This window comes from Syngnathoides biaculeatus, chromosome 7, assembly GCF_019802595.1.
Source record: "Syngnathoides biaculeatus isolate LvHL_M chromosome 7, ASM1980259v1, whole genome shotgun sequence".
In the NCBI taxonomy this organism is placed as follows: domain Eukaryota; kingdom Metazoa; phylum Chordata; class Actinopteri; order Syngnathiformes; family Syngnathidae; genus Syngnathoides; species Syngnathoides biaculeatus.
Window position 1 is genome coordinate 29,049,719 of NC_084646.1, and position 22,880 is coordinate 29,072,598.

General features: G+C 44.5%; 1 protein-coding gene across 1 annotated transcript in view; it reads left to right on the forward strand.

The window, feature by feature from the left end:
• brinp3a.2 (bone morphogenetic protein/retinoic acid inducible neural-specific 3a, tandem duplicate 2) overlaps positions 1-22,880 on the forward strand; it is an 80,063-nt gene that overhangs the window by 13,623 nt on the left and 43,560 nt on the right. The window lies entirely within an intron of this gene.

Genomic DNA, 22,880 nt, shown 5'->3' on the forward strand with positions numbered 1-22,880 from the left:
AAAGTTCAAGGAGGCCGAATACTTTCACAAGGCACTGTATCTATTTTATACAGTGACACAACAGCTCAATGTAACAGGAGTCATCTAGAGACACTTCTAAATATAACTGTGTCATCTGCATAGCTTCAATCGTCAAAAATAAATAATTGAATTGGAAACTTCCCTGAATCAGTATTGAACCTTATTATTTAGCACTTTGATATGAGCAGATTAAATACTGTGATGCGTTTGGAACCCTGATTAAAATTTGTCAAAAAGGTTCATTTAATTGTTGAGTTGATTAAAAATAACTATCAACCATCTTACTTTGAAAGGGAGATTCGAGGTGGATCAATAACTTGCTGAGATGGAAGCACAAACCCTAACGTTCAATTTTTTTAGAAGAAGCTTAATGCCAGCTACGTTAAGGTCTTTAGGACACTTGTTTCACAGAAATCAGAAATTGATTACTTGCTGCAAATCGGCTGTAACAGATTTTGCAATAGCTTTTAAAAAGTCGGATGATATTGACTCAAAACAGCTCGTTGAAGGTTTCAGCTGCTGAACTGTTCTCTCTAGGTTTTTTGCTCAACTCTATCAAATTCTGACATGGTAGCAGAATATTTTAAGGTTGGCTTCAGATGTAGTATCATGCTATAATTTTGCTGATTTGTGCTGACATTTAACCCGATGGATTGTATTTTTCACAAAAATAACAGGTAAACTCATTTATCAGTTGTTTCAAGTTTCTTATCGGGTGGGGGTGGATTGTGAGTTTGTGAACCACAGAAAACAGTGCGAGTATAGTTGAGGTTCTTTCTGATCATTTCACATTGTTGGTGTCTAGTCCTGACAAACTAACTATCAGTTAAAATTGCAAAGACTTTGTCTGTAGAGGTCATAGTCAATTTAGACTTGAGTTTTTCTCCACATACAGCTTTCCTACATTTTGATTTAGATGTCTTTATCATCATTGTGCTCTTTTTTGGAAGTAGAAGCACGAACATGTTTACATGTAAATAGCCGAAACCATTCTTCAGGCATCTTCTCGCCCACTAGTATTCTGTGGAATAATTGGTCACAAACTCCACAGCCAATAAACTCTACTCCATTTCTCTTCCCATCTACTCCATGGTAAAATAATTTAAACCCTGGTCCCAAACTTCTAGCCTTACTACCTTTCCACCTGGTCTCTTGGATGCACAATATATCAACCTTTGTCCTAATCATCATGTCAGCCAATTCCTGACCTTTCCCTGTCATAGTCCCAATGTTCAAAGTTCCTACATTCAGTTAGGCTCTGTGCCTTCCTCTTCTTCTTCCTCTCCATGCCATTTTCCTCCTCTTCTTTGTCTTTGACCAATAGTAGCTGAATTTCCACCGACGCCCTGCAGGTTAATGGTGCCGATGGCGGACTTTGTTAACTCGGGCAATAACCAATCTGGTATGGGATTCGTTTGATGAATGCTCATTGTGTTTGGCACAGTTTTACACCGGATGCCCTTCCTGACGCAACCCTCTGCATTTATCCGGGCTTGGGACAGTCCGACAGATTGCACTGGCTTGTGCCACCAATAGGGCTACAGATAGTCAAATAAGTACAATCAAAAAATCAAAGTCAACACACAAGGTGCACAATTCACATACTACCTAGGCTAAGTTAAAGTAAGGGTCTGAACACGTATGAAGATCTAAGAAAAAGAGATAAAAGAGATTCAAACCACAAGGTCCTTTTCACACGGCAGGAGTGGAGCAAGTTGAAGTTGAGGGTTGTGTCCATTTGTCCAGCGTCCTCTAAATCCTCATCGTCTTCATTGTAGTCTTCATAACAATACATTGAAAATTACAAAACAATAAAATCTACAGCTCATACAATATAAAGTACCCCATTGAGAATTTTACAAAGTACACTATGCATAAAATGGGCTGTTCTCCATCAACTATATGTGTGCAATAAACACAAAAATACCCCAGATACTTATTTTAATGCTATATGTGACTGCATAACAGTGGAATGTTTCTGGGCTTTGATTACATAAAAATTATCTCATATTTTGAACTTTAGGATTTCACTTTCTCTTAGATCGTGCATCCTAAAGCTGCTCAAGTGTAATCGATCTTCCTAATAAATATATACAATCATTACTCATCGTGTTAACTATTGCTGAGAAAATAAATTATTCATAAAACTGGAAAAACAAACAAGACATTATCATAAATCAGTGGCTAGTAGAAACCTGCCGTGTGATGTGGTGGTGGAGTGCGGTTGGGTTTGGGTTCCTGCAGCCACCACCGGATGCCCAGTTGTTGGGGCATGTCAGAGGGACCAGTGGACCACCCTGGGCCCCTTTGCATGAAATGTCTCCTCTGCAAATTGTTGCTCTTGGGTGGAACCAAAGTCCTTGTTCAGTCCTCGATTGTTTAGGTGGGGTCCTTCTACGTTGCAAGCACTGCAATTATAGGACATTTTTGTCAAGTCTTTTTGCATGGACAACGGTGTGAATTCACTTTGATGTGTCTGTAGACTCACACACCTTGGATTCTTTCACAGGTTTTGGGAATACTCACTCATTGCAAAAAAAAAATCTCATGTATACGCAAAGTGTTTATCTATTTCCCGACTTATTTTCTCATTCTGTAGACTTCTCTAATTCACTTAGTCAGTCCCACCCTATCTCAATTTTATATGATCATGATCATTGTCTGGCATGCTTCTTCTCCTGTCATTTTCCCATCTGAACTTGTCCTATCCTTTCTTCACAGGGTATGGCAGCACAGTCTCATGAAACATCCATAAAAATGTTTCTTTGTTGTAGATAAGGAAGGATTTACTCTTATTTTGTGCAGACGGTGTAATCTGAAGGAGGTTACCGAATGTAAGATTGTGGTGGAGGAGAGTGTAGCTTGACAGCATAGGATGGTGGTGTGTAGGATGACTCTTCTAGTGGGTGGGCAGACGAAGAAGGCAAAGGTTGAGCAGAAAGGTGGTGGAAGTTGAGAAAGGAAGAATGTTGTGTGGCCTTCCAGAAAAAGGTGAGACAGGCTCTAGATGGACAGGAAGCACTCCCAGAAGACTAGAATACTACTGCCAAGGTATTCAGAGAGGCAGGCAGGAGAGTCTTTGGGGTGTCTTCTGGTAGAAAAGGGGAGGAGGAGACTTGGTGGTGGAACCCCAAAATACAAGCAGTTATCCAAGTTAAGAGATTAGCGAAGAACAAGTGGGACATATAGAGGACTGAGGAGAGGCGTAATGAATATATTGGGATGCGTCCTAGGGTAATGTGGAGATAGCAAAGGCTAAACAAGAGGCACACGACGACATGTACTCCAGGTTGGATATGAAAGAAGGAGAAAGGAGCTCTAAAGGTTGGCCAGACAGAGGGATAGAGATAGGAAGGATGTGCAGCAAGTAAAGGTGATGAACGATAGTGATGAAAATATGTTGACTGGTGCCAGTAGTGTGCTAAGTAGATGGAAATCGTACTTTGAGAAGTTAATGAATGAAGAAAATGGGAGAGAAGGTAGAGTAGAAGAGGCAAGCGTGAATGACCGGGAAGTGGCTTTGAATAGCAAGGGAGAAGTTAGAAAGGCACTGAACAGAATGAAAAATGGAAAGGCAGTTGGTCCTGATGACATACAAGTGTAGGAATGGAAGCAATTTGGTGAGGCGGCTGTGGAGTTTTTGACCAACTTATTCAATAGAATATAAGCAGGAGAGAAGATGCCAGAAGAATGGAGGATAGGTGTGCTAGTCCCTATTTTTAAGAACAAAGGCGATGTTCAGAATTGTGGAAACTAAAGAGGAATAAAGATGATGAGTCACACAATAAAGTTATGGGAAAGAGTAGTGGAAGCTAGACTCAGGATGGAAGTAAGTATCTGTGAGCAACAGTATGATTTCATGCCTAAAAAGAGTACCACTGATGCACAATTTGCTTTGAGGATGCTCGTGGAAAAATACAGAGAAGGTCAGAAGGAGTTTCATTGTATTTTTGTAGACCTAGAGAAATGACAGAGTGCCAAGAGAGGAACTGTCGTACTGCATGCGCAAGTCTGGTGTGATGGAGAAGTATGTTAGAATAGTACATGACATGTATGATGGTAGCAGAATAGCAATGAGATATGCCGTTGGTGTGTCAGAAGAATTTAAGGTAGAGGTGGGACTGCATCAGGGTTCCGTGCTGAGCTCCTTCCTGTTTGCGGTAGTAATGGATTGGCTGACAGATGAGGTTAGACTGGATTCCCCCTTGGACCATGATGTTCGCAGATGATATTGTGGTCTGGAGTGAAAGCAGGGAACAGGCGGGGAACAGTTAGAAAGATGGAGGTACGCAATGGAAAGGAGCAGAATGAAGATTAGCCGTAGTAAAACAGAATATATTTGCGTGAATGAGAGGGGCGGAGGAGGAAAAGTGAAGCTCCATTGAGAAGAGATAGCAAAGGTGGACGACTTCAAATACTTGGGGTCAACAATACAGAGCAATGGAGAGTGTCGTAAGGAAGTGAAGAAATGGGTCCAAACGGGGTGGAGCAGTTGGTGGAAGGTGTCTGGTGTTCCATGTGACAGAAGAGTATCCGCCAGGATGAAGGGCAAAGTTTATAAAACAGTGGTGATGTCATGATGTACGGATTAGAGACAGTGGCTCTGAAGAAACAACAGGAAGCAGAACTGGAGGTAGCAGAAATTTATATGATGAGGTTCTCGCTTGGTATGAACAGGTTGGATCGCATTAGAAATGAGCTCATGAGAGGGACATCCAAAGTTGGATGTTTTGGAGACAAGGTGAGAGAGAGCAGACTTCGATGGTTAGAGTGGGTGTTAGAGAGGAAGATGCACGAGGTAGGCTTATATGGAAAAAGATGACATGCTGTGGCGACCCCTAACGGGACCAGCCGAAAGAAAAAGAAGATTCTGTTTACAATTAATGCTTTCTCTTTGTCTTTCTCCCCGCTCTATAAATTCTGTTCTGTCCGATTGATCAACCCTGATTCTTAAATTAAAATGTCAAGAAATTACAGAGGAAGCACAAAAACGCCACTGTGACACATTAAACAGGGTACCGAAGAAATATGTCGTCTTGATGAAATAAACTATCAATATGTCGCCCCATATATGATCCATTATAGTAATGTGATGATCATTTTACATTTTATTCGGGGGCGGCACGATGAAATAGCTGAAGAGCGTTGGCCTCACAGTTCTGAGGACCGAGTTTTCAATCCTGACCCTGCCTGTGTGGAATTGGCATTTTCTCCCGTCCCTGTGTGAGTTTTGTCCGGGTACCTATCACATCCCAAAGACATGCATTAATTGGACTCTCTAAATTGCCCCGAGGTGTGATTGTGAGTGCGACTATTGTCTGTCTCCATGTTCCCTGCTATTAGCTGGCAACCAGTTCAGGGTGTACCCTGCCTCCTGACCATTGACAGCAAGGATAGGCTCCAGCACTCCCGTGACTCTCATGAGGATAAGCGGCTAAGAAAATGGATGGATGGATTCTCGCATCTTGGGGTGCTTAACCTCACGAGGCTCACGGGAGTGCTGGAGCCAATCCCAGCTATCTTTGGGCAGGAGGCAGGGTACACCCTGATCTGGTTGCCAGCTAATTGCAGGGCACATCGAGACAAACAGCAGCACTCAAAATCACACTTAGGGGTAATTTAGAGACTCCAATTAATGTTGCATGTTTTTGGGATGTGGGAGGAAACTGGAGTGCCCGGAGAAAACCCATGCAGGCAGGGGGAGTACATGCAAACTCCACACAGGGAGGGCTGGGATTGAACAGAGTTCCTCACTCAGCACTCTGAGGCCAACATTTTCAGCTGTTCCACCATGCCGCCTTTTGTACACAATATTATCCTGTTTTTCTAGTTGAGAACGGTCAAATAATTTGCGGTAAGAACGACATGAGCTTCTATCATTTAACCGTGTAAACAGTGTTAAAAGTTTTCAGGAAAAAAAAATACATACCTCTGTAACTTGTCTTTTAACAAAAGCTCTTCACAGTTTTGGTACTTTCTGGGGGTGGCTGAGCTTGTCGAAGCGTGTCCAGATTCAGGGGCTGATACAACTTTGTGTTTGGTCACTTGAGCAACACTGATCTGTTCAGATGTCGGAACAGCTTGTCTGGTTGGTACTAGTCCAGGTTTTAACATTTAAAACCCATCTCAGACATGAGTCCACGAGTAAGAGTCCAGGGTGAAATGTTCACTGCATATGACAGAGTTCTGACCGGGTTTGGAAAAATTAGCCCTCTTCATTTGCACAAACCTTATCCACTTTCTTCTGAGACTTGGGTCTTTTGGAAAACAATGTAAACTTGAATAACTTGAATTGCTACAAAACTGAACCACACACCTATTCACCATTTATATGAATTGCTTTTAGCGTACAATCACTGAGGAATTCTCAAAACAAATTGATTTTTCTTCGGCGTCAACAGGCATTGCTACAACTAAAAGAAGCACACCAGCAGGTCTCCTAGCTGTGATGTCAGAGATAAGCAGCAGGAAAGGATGCGTTTTTCAGATGCGGGAAACTGGGTCAAAGTTCGCTGAAACTTATATTTTTGGGTAAAAGGATCGAACAAGATGTGCATTTTACGTTACAGTTGAGCATATTTTTTTCATCTAGATAAGATAATTTGTGTTAAAAATTAGACATTCCATATGCTTTAAAAAGTGTTCAAGGTGAGGGTTGAAGGTCAGTTACATTTTACAGTTTATATTGTGAAGTTATTTTTACCTCAATAAATTCCTGCAAATTAAGCAAATACTATTGTTCATAGAAAAATCAATCCAAATGAAAAACTAGCAGTGACCATTTAAAATTGATTCTACAGAGTTATAAGAATATATTGAGCCACTATCAAACCTTTCAGGGATTTGTAAGTCTTGTTGTGGTAACAACAAATGCAATCAGAGCATTATAGTATTCACAGATGCTAATCGTTATTTTATTTAATCTGTTTTATTCTTGTACGCATTTTCCTTGACAACCAGATGAAGTACAGATGAAACAGGAACACAACAAGGCATCTTTTATTGTAGCATACATTAAAGAATATGCCTTATTATTATTTGCAGCCACCATTCACAATATGTGAAACTGATACTATGACAGTATCATTGTGTTTCACTTGCAGTTGATGTCATGTTACTATTAACTGCCTCTATATTCTATTATTGGTTGCATGGCCTTGGTGGGGTTTGTATGTTCTTCCTGTGCCTGCAAGGGGATTCACCGGACACTCCAGTTTCCTCCCACATCCCAAAATCATGCATTAATTGGAGACTCTAAATTGCCCCAAGTGTGATTGTGAGTGCGGCTGGTTGTTTGTTTCTACGTCCCTTGCAATTGGCTGGCATCCAGTTCAGGGTGTACCCCGCCCCCTTCCCAACGGTAGCTGGGATAGGCTCCAGGACTCCCCCAACCCTTGTGAGGATAAGCGGCTCAGAAAATGGATGGATGAAGGGATATTCTATGATTCTGTTTTCAAAATCCATTGGGAGTCACCCCATGGAAAGGTCAATTTAAGTATTTGGATTAGTAATGGTAAAAATGGGATGATTTGTCATGACAGCAACACTGTGTTTGCTAATTATGATCAAATTCATAAAGATTGTGTCATGAAGCATACTCAATGGCATATGGACTGATCCCACCAAGATTCTTGCAATTCAGGGACATGTTCCCATGTAACTATATCTCAAACTGACAGATATTTTGTGGCATCGTTGATCAGGGGCTATGTCAGAGCTGTTTAACATTTCTCTTCTTGGCAAAAGACAGTTGTCCGCTGGAGCTGAGCAGCATGGGCGGCACGATTAATATTCTTATCATGTGGGGAAGGGATTAGAGATCTCTTAGTACTTATTACTCCACATTATCACACATTCCCTGAGAGGATTCTGTCAGTTGCAAGGTTGTATTTGAGACGCTCCATATTACCACAATGTGGCATTGATTAATAGTGATGATACTACAAGGAAAAAAAATAACTTCAAAAATAGATTGTGAATCTTGCCAAATTAAATTTACTCACAATCTGTCCCACTCAATTTCAGAGACTAGTCTGAAAAAGACAAGATGATTGAGCTGTGGAAACATGATGGGATGGTACGATGGGGTTTATGGTAAATGGACTGCACTGTCGTAGTCCCCAAAGCCCGTTACAAAGCCTCACCTTCACCCATTCACACACCGATTCATACACCAATGAGCAACTGCCGCCATGCAAGGTGTTGCCAGGCCAACTGGGTGCAAATTAGGGTTCAGTGTCTTGCCCAAGGACACGTAGACATGTGGACAGTCAGAGCCGGGTTTCAACACAGCTACCCTTCAATCACTGGATGCACGACCTACTGACCCAGAGCCGTCCATTTATTTCCAGTCCTTAATATATGTGCAACATCCAGAGGACAGAAATTACTTTTCCATGAAGCCATGGTCACAAAACAAAGCAAAAAAAAAAAAAACATTACACAAAAAGGCATAAAATGCCCATTCATACATATTGTTTTTGTATGAAGTGCTTATAAACAAAAGAGGTCTGGAATCTCCCTTCCAATTGATCGTAGATGTTGCGATGACAACATGCATGACTTCACTCCTGTTTGGAGCTCTCACCTGGAAATAGTTGGAAAAAAAATATCTAGAGCAGGGTGGCCTATGCGGAATGCAGCTCTTTGTTTCCTTTCATGCAGCTTTTGTTAATCCATTATAGCATATCAAAGTTCTGTTTATGTGTTTATGCATGCGTGTGCACACTTTGCTTGAGTTCACTATGGTAGTTGCAACTGAGCATTCTTTTGTTAATTGTGATATTTGCGTCCGCGCTTTGCTTGAGTTAATTACGGTTGTTAGAAGTATTGTGACGAAAAAGCTCAGTGTTTGTGCATTGATGGATAAGTGAGACGGGACTCCGCAACATGTGCAGCGAGAGATTGAGAAGAAAAAAAACACACAATGCAATCAGGAAGAGTGCGTTTATTGTCACCACCACCCAGGTAGCCTGTGCAACAAGAGAAGGAAGAGTTAGGATGGCAGGATGATATGGCCACGGAGAACACGTCTCCCGACTACAGTCGCGTCACTGCAGCAGGAAAGGTTAGCACAGTGTTTTCACAAAACTGGCTTTCCATTGAATAAAAAATACCTCAAAGTTTCCCAGTCGGATGGTTATTTTGCTCTCAAATGCCAGGGAAAAATACAAAGTTAAATGAAAATATGTGGATGAACGAAGGATGTTTCTACCTGAGCGGGAGAGCTCATTTTGTTTTGTTGAGCCCAACACCCAGCCACTCTGTGCCTTTTTTTTTTTTTTATCAAAACATCGATAACATTTCACTTCACATGAACAATGACCAAAAATTTCCAAGAGGGACTAAATGCATATCTGTGAAATGCATATAAACAAAATACAATCACTTACAACTCCCTTTTGTCCTACATTCAATTGATAACAATACATAGACAAGATCTGCAATGTTCAAACATATAAACGTGATTTTATTTATTTTTTCATCCATCCATCCATTTTCTTTGAGCTTATCCTCACGAGGGTTGCAGGGAGTGCTGGAGCCTATCCCAACTGTCAACGGGCAGGAGGCGGGGTACACCCTGAACTGGTTGCCAGCCAATTGCAGGGCACATGGAGATAGACAACAGCCGCACTCACAATCACACCTAGGAGCAATTTAGAGTGTCCAATTAATGTTGCATGTTTTTGTGATGTGGGAGGAAACCAGAGTGCCCGGAGAAAACCCATGCAGGCACGGGCAGAACATGCAAACTCAACACAAGCTGGGCCGGAATTGAACCCGGGTCCTCGGAACTGTGAGGCCAACACCTTACCAGCTGTTGCACTGTGCCACCTTATCTATCTATCTATCTATCTATCTATCTATCTATCTATCTATCTATCTATCTATCTATCTATCTATCTATCTATCTATCTATCTATCTATCTATCTATCTATCTATCTATCTATCTATCTATCTATCTATCTATCTATCTATCTATCTATCTCTATCTATCTATCTATCTATTTTCAAATAAACACTCATTCTGAATTTTATGCCTGGTTAGGGAAAAGCTGGTGCATGGGGCACAAAAAGAAAGGGAATGTTAAGGAATACTAAAAAGAAAACAAAAATCTAATAAAATTCTACATGTGAACAGGTTCATTGGAAAACAGTGCGTGTCATAATAGGGTATAAAGGAACATCCCTGAAAGGCTCACTTGCTCACAAGCAAGGATGGTGCGAGCTTCACCACAGCGTGAGCAAATTATCCTATACATTAAGAAGTATAAAGCATGATACTTCATCGGATGATAAATCAAATACATTCAGTGAATCTAAAATTGAAAAAAAAAAAAAGCGACAGCTAAAAGTGTCAGATAATAATTTACAGTTGACATTTCACAATGTGTCAGACAGTCCAGTTGAATGTCTTAAATATTAGTATTAGTGTATTTTATAAACCTGACCCCACGGGGGACCCTTCCAGTAATTAAGTTGTTATGAAATGAAATAGCGGCTCTTTGCTTGATTTAATAGCTCTTCAAGTACAATAAGCATCAGCATATTAGTTAAATCACAGGGGAGCATGCAGGTGCCCTGAAGAGCATTAAGTAAGTGGTTTTATGAGCCAATTCCTCAGGTGCTGGTTCTCAAGTGTATAAATATTTTTATTGATGTTTTGCAATGATTTGTTTCTTGTGAACATTTCCTTGTGGTTTTGAGCAACACTTAATATTTCCATATGCTAAATAGCTTGGTGAAAGAAGTATAATTTCTCACAAGTGACTTTTTTCAGGGAGAAAAACAGCTTTATGGCAGAAAGTGATTGGATTCTGTTCTATTTTGAAATACATATAAGCTATACTGTAGCATTAAACCATACAACAGCCGCCTTTTGTTGTTTAAGCTAATCAGAAGAAAAAAGAAACAACCTTTCCATCCATATCATGTGTAAATGCTAGTGGTTGGTGGTGTATTTCAGACTTGTGCGTTCATTGGGGACTTAAAGAAAGACTTTGTCCAGAACAATATACACTCCTATCTGATGTAATATTATTAGTACATGTATTTTGGACATTAAAGGAAAAAAAAACAACATAAAGAAATGTTTTTTAAATCCAATCAAAATCTGGATATGTGCCAGCTTTCACAGCCAGACCCGGAAAAGACGTCTTGATCCCGTCTCGTGACATCACCGGGGGTTAGCCTCTGTTTGCCTCAGAATATCCCACAGAACACTGCATCAAAGGAGTGACGAGAAAAGGACCTTGTTGTGCAAAAACATTTACCCGAACAAAAATCCGTAAATTATGGAACTATAGCTCCGAAGTAGTAATGTGGTTAAAGAAGTGTTGAATGTTGGCCCCTAATATGGATGTCATTATGTTGCCTGTGTACTTGTTTTGCACCTAATCAGCAAGTCATGGTTGTGCTACAAAACCAATATTGTTTGGACATGAATTGCATGTATGTAAAAGTTGGTTTATTCTAAAAAAAATTCATGAGTGTACAAAGAGGGGATTATAGCCTTCATGTTAACACATTATCAATATATGGCTTCGTGATATCCTTCATGAACACCATCTTCTTCAGGCAACCTTTTTTGAATGCTATTGACTACACAAAATGGGATATTCACCATATATTCTCTACATCTAAACCAACTCCTCAGAAAACAATTAAACACATCATAAACATCAAACGTCATTAGTTTTAGCTTCTTAGCAGTTAGCTTTAGCATCTTGATAGTTCGTCTTTGTACAAATTTCCTCCTTTTTCCACTTTTCTTTTCGACACTGCTCACAATTTTGTTTAGTTCGTGTTCTAAGGAATTCAGACTGTAAGCTGTTAAGAACGTTAGCTGCTGCCTGCTGCTCCATGAAAACTCACTCCCGAATGCCGACTGATCTACATCCAAACCAACTCCTCATATAGGCATCAAACACATTGAAACATCAAACACAACAAATGTCATGTCATGATTGTTACAAAAAGTAAATTGTCTTTCAAAATGAGCCTGTCTGGAAAATCTTCACGGTCTCTATTGTGACTGTATTTATTGATTGTCGTCACCGCCACGCCCCCTCTCCAACATGTCAAGTACCACCTGTGTGTATTCTGGCTCAAACGCATAGGCTGGAACATTGTACTTTTTTTTTTTTTTGCAATTATTTTTACAGAAAAATCGACCACAAAATGTCAGATAGTGGATGTTCTCTGTTCAATGGAACATATCCACAAGCAATGTGGGGTCAGTACAGGAAGCACTGCAGACGTGGCAACCGCTGATTGGCTGTCATTGGAATATCTGAGTGAGAGAGGAATTTCGATAATACTTTTCAAATTTAGAGATGTTTCTAGGTGAAATCTGTGGACAATTTTGGCATTAAAAGAAACACTGCACTGAATCCTCATCTACTAACTTTTAATGTCTACTCCCATTCCTATTTTTTTTCAACAAAGTCCTCCTTTAAGTGACCTTATTCACTCCTTAATACTACCACTGTTTTATCCAAAATGGAAATTTTCCAAAATAATATTTTTTAAAACTCTGTATAACAGTGTGGCATTACAGAGACAGAAAGCTGTATTTCACATACCTGGGATAAATAATCAATGATTACTAAAGCAAGAAAAATAGTTAATCCTTTATCATCTTCCAAGCAACTCTAAACCTCAACGTTACAATATCATGACAAAAACATAAAAAACAAAAACAAGTCTCGAGTGTGGCTGATACGGTAGATCATTAAAGTCCTTCCTTACCTTGCTCGTCTTGGGTAGTTAGTTAACTGAGTAGTCAGAGTTAGGTAGTTTTCCTTCATATGAACAACTATTATAGTATAGTAAATTCTTCTTTTTCTTTCAGGTTGTCCAGTTAGGGCTCACCACAGCGTGTCACATTTATCCATCTAAGCCTATCTCGTGCACCCTCCTCTCGAACACCCACTGTCCTCATGTCTTCCCTCACAACATCCATCAACCTTTTCTTTGGTTTTCCTCTCGCTCTTATGCCTGGCAGCTCCATCCTCAGCACCATACTACCAATATACTCACTCTCACGCCTCTGAACATGTCCAAACCTTTGAAGTCTGCTCTCTCTAACCTTGTCTCCAAAACATCCAACTTTGGATGTCCCTCCATGATCTTGTTTCTTATCCTATCCAACCTGTTTACTCCAAGTGAGAACCTCAGCATCTTCATTTCTGCTACCTCCAGTTCTGCTTCCTGTTGTTTCTTTAGTGCCACCATCTCTAATCCGTACATCATGGCTGGCCTCACCAATGTTTTATAAACTTTGCCCTTCATCCTAGCGGATACTCTTCTGTCACATAGAACACAAGACACATTCCACCAACTGTTCCATCCTGCTTGGACCCGTTTCTTCACTTCCTTACCACACTCACCATTGCTCTCTCTGTTCGACCCCAAGTATTTGAAGTCGTCCACCCTTGCTATCTCTTGTCCCTGGAGCTTCATTCGTCCTCCCCCGCCCCTCTATTTCACGCACATATATTCTGTTTTACTTCGGCTAATCTTCTTTCCAGTGCATCCCTTCATATTTCTTATTGTTCCTCCACCTGCTCCCTGCTTTCACTGATGATCACAATATTATCTAGAAACATCATGGTCCAAGGGGATTCCAGTCTAACCTCGTCTGTCAGCCTATCCATTACTACCGCAAACAGGAAGGGGCTCAGGCCCAAGAGCCACATCATTGATTATTTCAATCTGGCCAGCCAAAGATTGGTACAGCTATGCAAATGATATCAAAATCATCACGATATTCATTTGACCTTGTCCTGTAATGCTGAGTGGTTCCACCAAGAATCAGAATCGGCTTTACTGGCCAAGTACAGTGAACAAAATAAGTATTTGAACACCCTGTATATTTCAAGTTCTCCCAGGGAGAAATCATGGAAGGGTCTGAAATTTTCATCTAGGTGCATGTCCACTGTGAGATAATCGAAAAAGAAAATCAAGATATATGATTTTTTTTAAATATTTGGTACAGTAGCCTTTGTTTGCAATTGAAGAGGTCAAACGTTTCCTGTAGTTGTTCACCAGGTTTGCACACACTGCAGGAGGGATTTGGCCCACTCCTCCACACAGATGTTCTCTCGATCAAACATGTTTCTGGGCTGTCGCTGAGAAACACGGAGTTTCAGCTCCCTCCCAAGATTTTCTATTGGGTTTAGGTCTGGAGACTGGCCAGGCCATGCCAGAACCTTGATATGCTTCTTATAGAGCCACTCATTGGTTTTCCTGGCTGTGTGCTTCGGGTCATTGTCATGTTGAAAGACCAAGCCACGAGCCATCTTCAATGCTCTTGTCACGTCCCATCGGAACGAGAGGTAGGACCCAAATGCAGGAACTCGGAAGACACAAGGTAGTTCAAGAAGAGACACGTTTATTATATGCCGAGGTCGGGGATCGAGCAGGCAGTCCGGTGCAGCAGCGGTTGTTGGGGCGTCGGGCGAAGAGAGCAGATGAGTGGGCAGGCAGTAGTCGGTACACGGGGAAACAATCAACGCAGGCAGGAGTGTCAAGGAGTCAGGCTTACAGGGTTGGTCGGAGAACGGACGAAGGTCGGTACACACAGGTTCAGTCAGGAATACGAGGGTGCTGGAACGGGACATAAAGCTCAACGAACTGGCCGAGGACCAGTCGTCACCGGGTCGTATATATACGGGGGATGATCAGGCCGCATGAGGCACAGGTGTGTGCCTCCCAATCAGCGCAGCCGCACAGCTCGTGCTGAAGCGGCAGGATCATGACAGTACCCCCCCCCCTCAAAGGCACGGCTCCCAGACGTGCCTAAACGTAAAAAAACAGACACTAATTAACACAGGCAGGGGTGGGCGGAAGGGGATACGGAGTAGGGCACGCCCCCCCCGAACCCCAGACTGGTGGCCATCCAGGCCACCAAACACAAGGCGTCCGGGCGGACAGGTCAGGAGGACGACCCGGACGCCAAGCACCAGGGTCCCCACGGGGCGATGCGGGCGGACGACCTCTGTGAGGAACCAAACGGCGAGGCAGGAACCAGAACGAGGCAGGCCACTGCTCCGGACGAGAACCTCCCATGCCGTCGTTGCAAGACGACCAGGGATTGGTCGCCAACGAGGCCAGGTCCTGGAGCGGCTGGGCGAACTCAGAAGTGAAGAAGATGATGGAGAGCAGGACCAGAGCCATGACCGCCACCCCGAAGTCTCTCCAGCTCCTGGGTGGCTCCACAGAACTCTCCAGCTCCTGCTGGACAGGGACGTGAGAAGGCGGCGCCAGTACCGCCCCCTCCTGGACAGCAACGAGAGAAGGCGGCGCCAGTACCGCCCCCTCCTGGACAGCAACTTGAGAAGGCGGCACCAGTACCGCCCCCTCCTGGACAGCAACTTGAGAAGGCGGCGCCAGTGCCGCCCCCTCCTGGACAGCAACTTGAGAAGGCGGCGCCAGTGCCGCCCCCTCCTGGACAGCAACTTGAGAAGGCGGCGCCAGTGCCGCCCCCTCCTGGACAGCAACGTGAGAAGGCGGCGCCATCGCCGCCCCCTCCTGGACAGCAACGTGAGAAGGCCGTCGTTGCAAGACGACCAGGGATTGGTCGCCAACGAGGCCAGGTCCTGGAGCGGCTGGGCGAACTCAGGAGTGAAGAAGATGATGGAGAGCAGGACCAGAGCCATGACCGCCACCCCGAAGTCTCTCCAGCTCCTGGGTGGCTCCACAGAACTCTCCAGCTCCTGCTGGACAGGGACGTGAGAAGGCGGCGCCAGTACCGCCCCCTCCTGGACAGCAACGAGAGAAGGCGGCGCCAGTACCGCCCCCTCCTGGACAGCAACTTGAGAAGGCGGCGCCAGTACCGCCCCCTCCTGGACAGCAACTTGAGAAGGCGGCGCCAGTGCCGCCCCCTCCTGGACAGCAACTTGAGAAGGCGGCGCCAGTGCCGCCCCCTCCTGGACAGCAACTTGAGAAGGCGGCGCCAGTGCCGCCCCCTCCTGGACAGCAACGTGAGAAGGCGGCGCCATCGCCGCAACCTCCTGGACAGCAACGTGAGAAGGCGCTGCCCCTGGACAGGAATGTGAGAAGGCGGCGCCGTCGCCGCCCCCTCCTGGACAGGAACGTGAGAAGGCGGCGCCGTTACCGCCCCCTCCTGGACAGCAACTTGAGAAGGCGGCGCCAGTGCCGCCCCCTCCTGGACAGCAACTTGAGAAGGCGGCGCCAGTGCCGCCCCCTCCTGGACAGGAACGTGAGAAGGCGGCGCCATCGCCGCCCCCTCCTGGTCAGCAACGTGAGAAGGCGGCGCCATCGCCGCAACCTCCTGGACAGCAACGTGAGAAGGCGCTGCCCCTGGACAGGAATGTGAGAAGGCGGCGCCGTCGCCGCCCCCTCCTGGACAGGAACGTGAGAAGGCGGCGCCGTTACCGCCCCCTACTGGACAGGAACGTGAGAAGGCGGCGCCGTCGCCGCCCCCTCCTGGACAGGAACGTGAGAAGCCGGCGCCGTCGCCGCCCCCTCCTGGACAGGAACGTGAGGGCGTGCCCGTCGCCGACAGAGCAGGAGTGTGGAGCGTCCGCGGGCCGGTCGCCACTGCCACTCCAGAGCACGGACGAGAAGCGGCTGTGGAGACGTCGCCACCTTCTGGACAGCAACGTGAGGCGGCATCGGGTCGGTCCCCACTGCCACGTGAGCTTGCAGTGCATCCGTAGAAACAGCAACGTGGGCGTGGCGCGGTGGCGAATCCGTTTCCAGGGCAACGTGAACCTGAGTAGGCGGAGAGTCAGTCGAAACTGACACGTGGGCATGTCTCGGGAGCGGGTCAGTTCCAACTGCCGCGTGAGCTCTGCTCGGAACCGCCAACACTGCGACGTGCACTTGAGGTGGCGAGTCTGTTCCCACTGTGGCGTCCACTTGGCAAGGGGACGAGTCGGTTTCCACGGCAACGTGAACCTGAGCAGGCGGAGAGTCAGTCGAAACTGACACGTGGGCGTGTCTCAGGAGCGGGTCAGTTCCAACTGCCACGTGAACCTGAGTCAGCAGCGAGTCCGTCGCCGTTGCGACGTCAGCATAGGTCGGCTGGTTCGCCAATCCTTGCCGGACCTGGGCCGTGAGAGCCACCAATTCGGCGCTCTGCCGCTCTATCTCTGCCCGCATTTCGTGGCGGAACGCCTTGTGATTAGGCGGCTCCTCCTCCGTCCTGGCTGGAAGCTTCGCCACCTGCTGCGAGTCTGCCGGTCTCACCGTTGCCGGCGAGGAGTGGGAGGACGGTGGAGCTCGTCTTGAAGCGGCAGGATCATGACAGCTCTGACTGAGGGAAAGAGGTTGTTCCCCAAAATCGCACAATACATGGCCGCAGTCATCCCCTCCTTAATACAGTGCAGTCGTCCTGTCCTATGAGCAGAAAAACACCCCCAAAGCATGATGCTACCACCCCAATGCTTCACAGTAGGGATGGTGTTCTTGGGTTGGAACTTATCATTCGTCTTCCTCCAAACACTTCATGGAATTATGACCAAAAAGTTTCATTTTGGTCTCATGACTCCTCTCTATCATACAAATGGTCATTGGTAAATTTAAGACGGGCCTTGACATGTGCTGGTTTAATTTCAAACCATGACGTCTTCGTGTATTACCAACAGTCACCTTGGAAACTGTGGTCCCAGCTCTTTTCAGATCATTGACGAAGTCCTGTCATGTAGTCCTGGGCTGATTCCTCACCTTTCTAAGTATCATTGAGACCCCACCAGGTGCTATCATGCATAGGGCTCCACTCCGATTGAGATTGACTGTCATGTTTAGCTTCAAATGATTGCTCCAACAATGGACCATTTTTCACCAAGCTGCTTGGCAATTTCTCCGTAGCCTTTTTCATCCCTGTAGAGTTGTACAATGTTGTCTCTGTTGTCTTTGGACAGCTCTTTGGTCTTGGTTTGGTTTTGGCCATGTTAAAAGTTTGAGTCTTTCTGATTGTATGGGGTGGACAGGTGTCTTTATGCAGCTAACAACCTCACACAGATGCATCTGATTCAGGATAATACATGGAGTGGAGGTCGACTTTTAAACGTGGACTAATAGGTCTTTGAGGGTCAGCATTCTAGCTGAGAGGCAGATGTTCAAATACTTATTAGCAGCTGTATCACACAAATAAATCATAAAAAAATAATTAATTGTGATTTCTGGATTTTCTTTTGATCTCTCTCACAGTGGACATGCACCTACGATGAAAATTTGTGACCCCTCCATGATTTAAAAGTGGGAGAACTTGCAATATAACAGGGTGTTCATATACTTATTTTCTTCACTGTGTGTAACAACACCCAAGGAATGTGTCACCAGTTGTTGGTACCGCCCTAATAGAACATTCATGTTGAGTATGACGAACAATAGACAGTCAACATTCATTGACAGAACTTTTTTCTTTTTTTCCTTGTAATAACTCACAGTTTTGCAAAGTTGTGCAAGGATGCTGTCTTTAAGCATTTAAATTAGTTAGAGTGCCCATAAGAGCAATATTCCAGTGCAATGACAATTGTGCAAAGGATGTCAAGACTTCAATGAGCATACGGAGTTTAAAGTGGCGATTGGTGCGATAGTCTATCATACATAATATTAATATTGATTGGCCCAGCGGGTTGTGACAACAAATTAGTATTTTTTTTATGTGCTTGATGAATAAGTATGTTTCTGATTATGATGTGGTAATGCTGGTATATATATATAAATATATATACATTTTTTTTTTTTGGGACAATTGTGCTCCCACCCAAAGATTGCTCTGGGAAAGACTGCTGCATGCCTCTGACCCTAGTGAAGATAAGCAGTGCAGAAAATGAATGGATGGATGGGTATAATAATGGTTATTTTACGGTTGTCTGGCTATTTATATTTATTTTACTTAAACTATTACTTTTCAATTCATAAAAGTTTGAGCCTGTGGTGTCAAATCATTGCCTGAATTCCTGTCTCATGGCATTGAATAATTTGCAACGGGCCTGTTCTGTTTGTCTTAGAAGATGTTTCACCTCGTTTCTGTTTGGGGCATGGCCAAGCCACTGCCCTGGACCAGAGCTGCCTCCGGCAGCAGCCCCACGCCTGCACCGTATCGAGTCTAATTAGGCCAGGCATATAATCCTTGAGTTTGTCATTCATTTTCCTTGAGACTGCATTAGTCTGCATGAGTATACGAGCCTCTTGTCACGACCAGCGTAAATCAAGTCTTGTTTTTTGCCTAGTAGTAATCCGACCTCGTTTTCATGTTTTTGGACCTTCCCTGTTGCCGCGTGTTTTTGTACCTCTGCCTTTTTGGACTGCTTATCTGTGTATGACCTCCCTGGAATAAAAAAAAACATCAACATCATGTCCTCCCTTCAGAGTGCTCATTTGGGTCCAGCTCCATGTCGGATGCCCATGATAGAACGAACTGGCAATACATGTACCCAGCTGATTCAAAGCCGATAGATGGCAAACTTCAAGCCCAGAGAGAGGAAGAATTTGTTGCCCTTCAAGTGCAGCGGGCCGAAGAATTTGCTGCCTACCACCACCGTATCAAGGATCAAAGGTAGCGGAAGAATTCAACAATGAAATATGAATTTGGGTTTTTATGGACCTGTCTCAGCAGAGATTAATCGACCGGCCGAGGCACCCAGCTCATGGCAGCCGCTTCTCGCTCCTGTCTCAGCGGCGACAGATTCACGGCCGCCCCTCGCACCTGTCTTGGCGCCTATGTATCCACGGCCGCCCCTTGCTCCTGACTTAGCGGCGACCGATCCATCGCCACCCCTCGTTCAAGTCTCTGCCCCCTTTCTCTCTCCTGTCTATTCCCTCCTAGCATATCCCTCTTGTTGCACAGGATGTGCTGTGGGTTTGAATAGTGCTTTCATTCTGCAATGTGTAATACTAGAGACACTGACCCTTTTGAAGAGGTCATTTTAGGTTGTACAGCAGGAAATTTGCGAAAGACAAAGAGTTTCACGGCATGTATATGAACAAGAAATTGCTTTTTTTAGTGAAAAAGGTAATAAATAAAATCCATCGATCCATTTCCTGAGCCGCTTATCCTCACAAGGGTCGCAGGAGTGCTGGAGCCTATCCCAGCTGTCAATGGGCAGGAGGCAGGGTACACCCTGAACTAGTTGCCACCCAATCGCAGGGCACATAGAGACAAACAGCCGCACTCACAATCACACCTAGGCGCAATTTAGAGTGTCCAATTAATGTTGCATGTTTTTGGGATGTGGGTGGAAACCGTAGTGCCCGGAGAAAACCTATGCAGGAGAACATGCAAATCTCAGGGAGGGTTGGGTTTGAACTCAGGTTCTGAGAACTGTGAGGCCAATTCTTTCCAGCTGCGCAACCGTGCCACCAATAAATAAAACAAAATGTAACAAAATGCTATGTGAATATGTGCAGGTCTTGATAAAAAATTAGGCAACTACAGTATGTGGGTCATTAGCTTAATGGAGTAACAAAATTACCTTACTGAGATCTTCAAAATGTTCCCTTCTCTTGCACTTATTTCTTTTTTTTTTTCTTCATCAACTGTTTATATCTATACTGGTGGAACAGTGGAGCAGCTGTAGAGTGCTGGCTTCACAGTTCTGAGGACTGGGGTTCAAATCCCGGCCTTCCCATGTGTAGAGTTTGCAGATTCTCCCCGTGCCTGCGTGCATTTCTCCGGGCACACCGGTTTCGTCTCACTTCCTAAAAACATGCATTCAATGGACACTAAATTTCCCTTATGAGTGATTGTGTGTGCGGCTGTTGTCTGTCTCTATGTGCCGTGCTATTAGCTGGCAACCAGTTCAGGGTGTACCCTGCCTCCTGCCCATTGACAGCAAGAATAGGCTCCAGCACTCCCGTGACTCTCATGAGGATAAGCGGCTAAGCAAATGGATGGATGGATTCTCGCTCTACAGGAACGATTGCACCTCGTGGCATCCGACTGTTAAACTCCTGAAGTTCGCAAATGACATCATGGTCATCGGCCTCATCAAAGACGGAGACAAGTCTGTGTATCGACAGGAAGTGGTGAGACTAGAGCTTTGGTGTGTCAACACAACCTGGCGTTGAACATTCTAAAGACTGGAGTTATGATTGTGGACTTCAGGAGGCATCCTTTACCACAGCTGCCCCTGACGCTGTCCAACTGTCTTGTGTCAACCGTCGAGACCTTCAAGTTCTTGGGAATTGCAGTCTCAGAGAACCTGAAGTGGGAGACAAACATCAACTCCATCCCCATAAAAGCCCAGCAAAGGATATACTTCTTGCAGCTTCTGAGGAAGGACACGAGCTTCTGAGACAGTTCTACACAGCGGTCATCTAATCAGTACTGTGTACCTCCATCACACTCTGGTTTAGGCCTGCCACAAAAGAGGACAATCTCAGACTGCAACGGATAATCAAAACCGCTGAACGGATTGTCGGCACCACGCTACCCAGTTTTGAAGACTTGCACGCAACGTGAACTCTGTGAAGAGCAGGCAGGATCCTTTTGGATCCTCCAAGTCCTGGCCACCAGCTCTCTAGCTCCTTCCATCTAGAAAGTGCTACAGATCAATGAAAGTTAAAAGTAGCGGGCATTAGAACAGATTTTTCCCCTCTGGCAATTAAGTCATTACATTCTTGATCACCGAACCTGGTATTTTTCTGCCTTGCACCACGTTAGGACACTCACCGACATCCTCAGCCGGTCCAATCAGTATTGGTTTTATATATATATATAATAAGTATTTTTTTATATTTTGTAGGCCGCACGATTGTTCCCTTTAAACTGCTCCCTTTGCACAATTGATATTGTTAACACACTTACATATATAGTATCAAGCCTACGTTGATTCTGATCCTCAAGCCATAAAGTCATCTTTCTATCTTGGCAACGGTTGAAGAAAGTTGCTTCATTTTTTTTCTTCATGAAAAAAGTTGCTTGATGATCACTGAATCCCTCAATGTGTATGTGTGGAACGATATCATGTTTTGGTCAGTCAATCAGAGGCCGTGTCGCGTATGACGTAGGGATAGGCTGCCTCTTCTCGATGTCTGACATATGCAGGGTCTTTTCCAGAACGACTAAGACCCTGATTGAGATCAGGCATTTTTCAGCCGTGGAATTACAAGAGACAGAAAGTTCGTCAAAGAGATATGACATAACAGAAGTTGAACTTCAGTGAGGATAAAATTTTAATCTGTCAAACAATTGTTTCCAGTTATCTCTGCGAGACTACCTCTTTTTTAATGTCAAGTCACTGGGTAATAAATCAATGTTGATTAATAATATCATTACGAGCTGTGATCTGGACTTTTTGTGATTAAATGAAACGTGGTGGACAGAAAGTAAGTGGAGTAGCAACACCAGCAAATTTAAATTTTATGAACAAGTGTCGAATATGGAAAAAGGCGGTGGTATTGTAGTTATTTTTAAGCCATTATTTGAGTGTAAATAAATTATACTTGGTGATTTTAGCTGAGGCGGCACGGTGGTTCAGCTGGCAAAGCGTTGGCCTCACACTTCTGAGGTCCAGAGTTTTATCGTGGACTCAGCTGTTTTGAGTTTGCATGTTCTCCCCGTGCCTGTGTGGGTTTCCTCCGGGTACACCGGTTTCTTCCCACATCCCAAAAACATGCAACATTAATTGGATGCTCTAAATTGCCCCTTGGTGTGATTGTGAGTGCGGCTGTTTGTCTCGATGTGCCCTGTGATTGGCTGGCAACCAACTCAGGGTCTACTGCCCGTTGACAGCTAGGATAGGCTCCAGCACTCCCTTGTGACCCACGTGAGGATAAGCGGCAAAAGAAAATGGATGGATGGATGGATATTAGCTTATTTGAATATCTGTGTTTCTGAGTTAAAGGTGCCCAAAGATTAAAAGTATTGGAGGACTTTTCA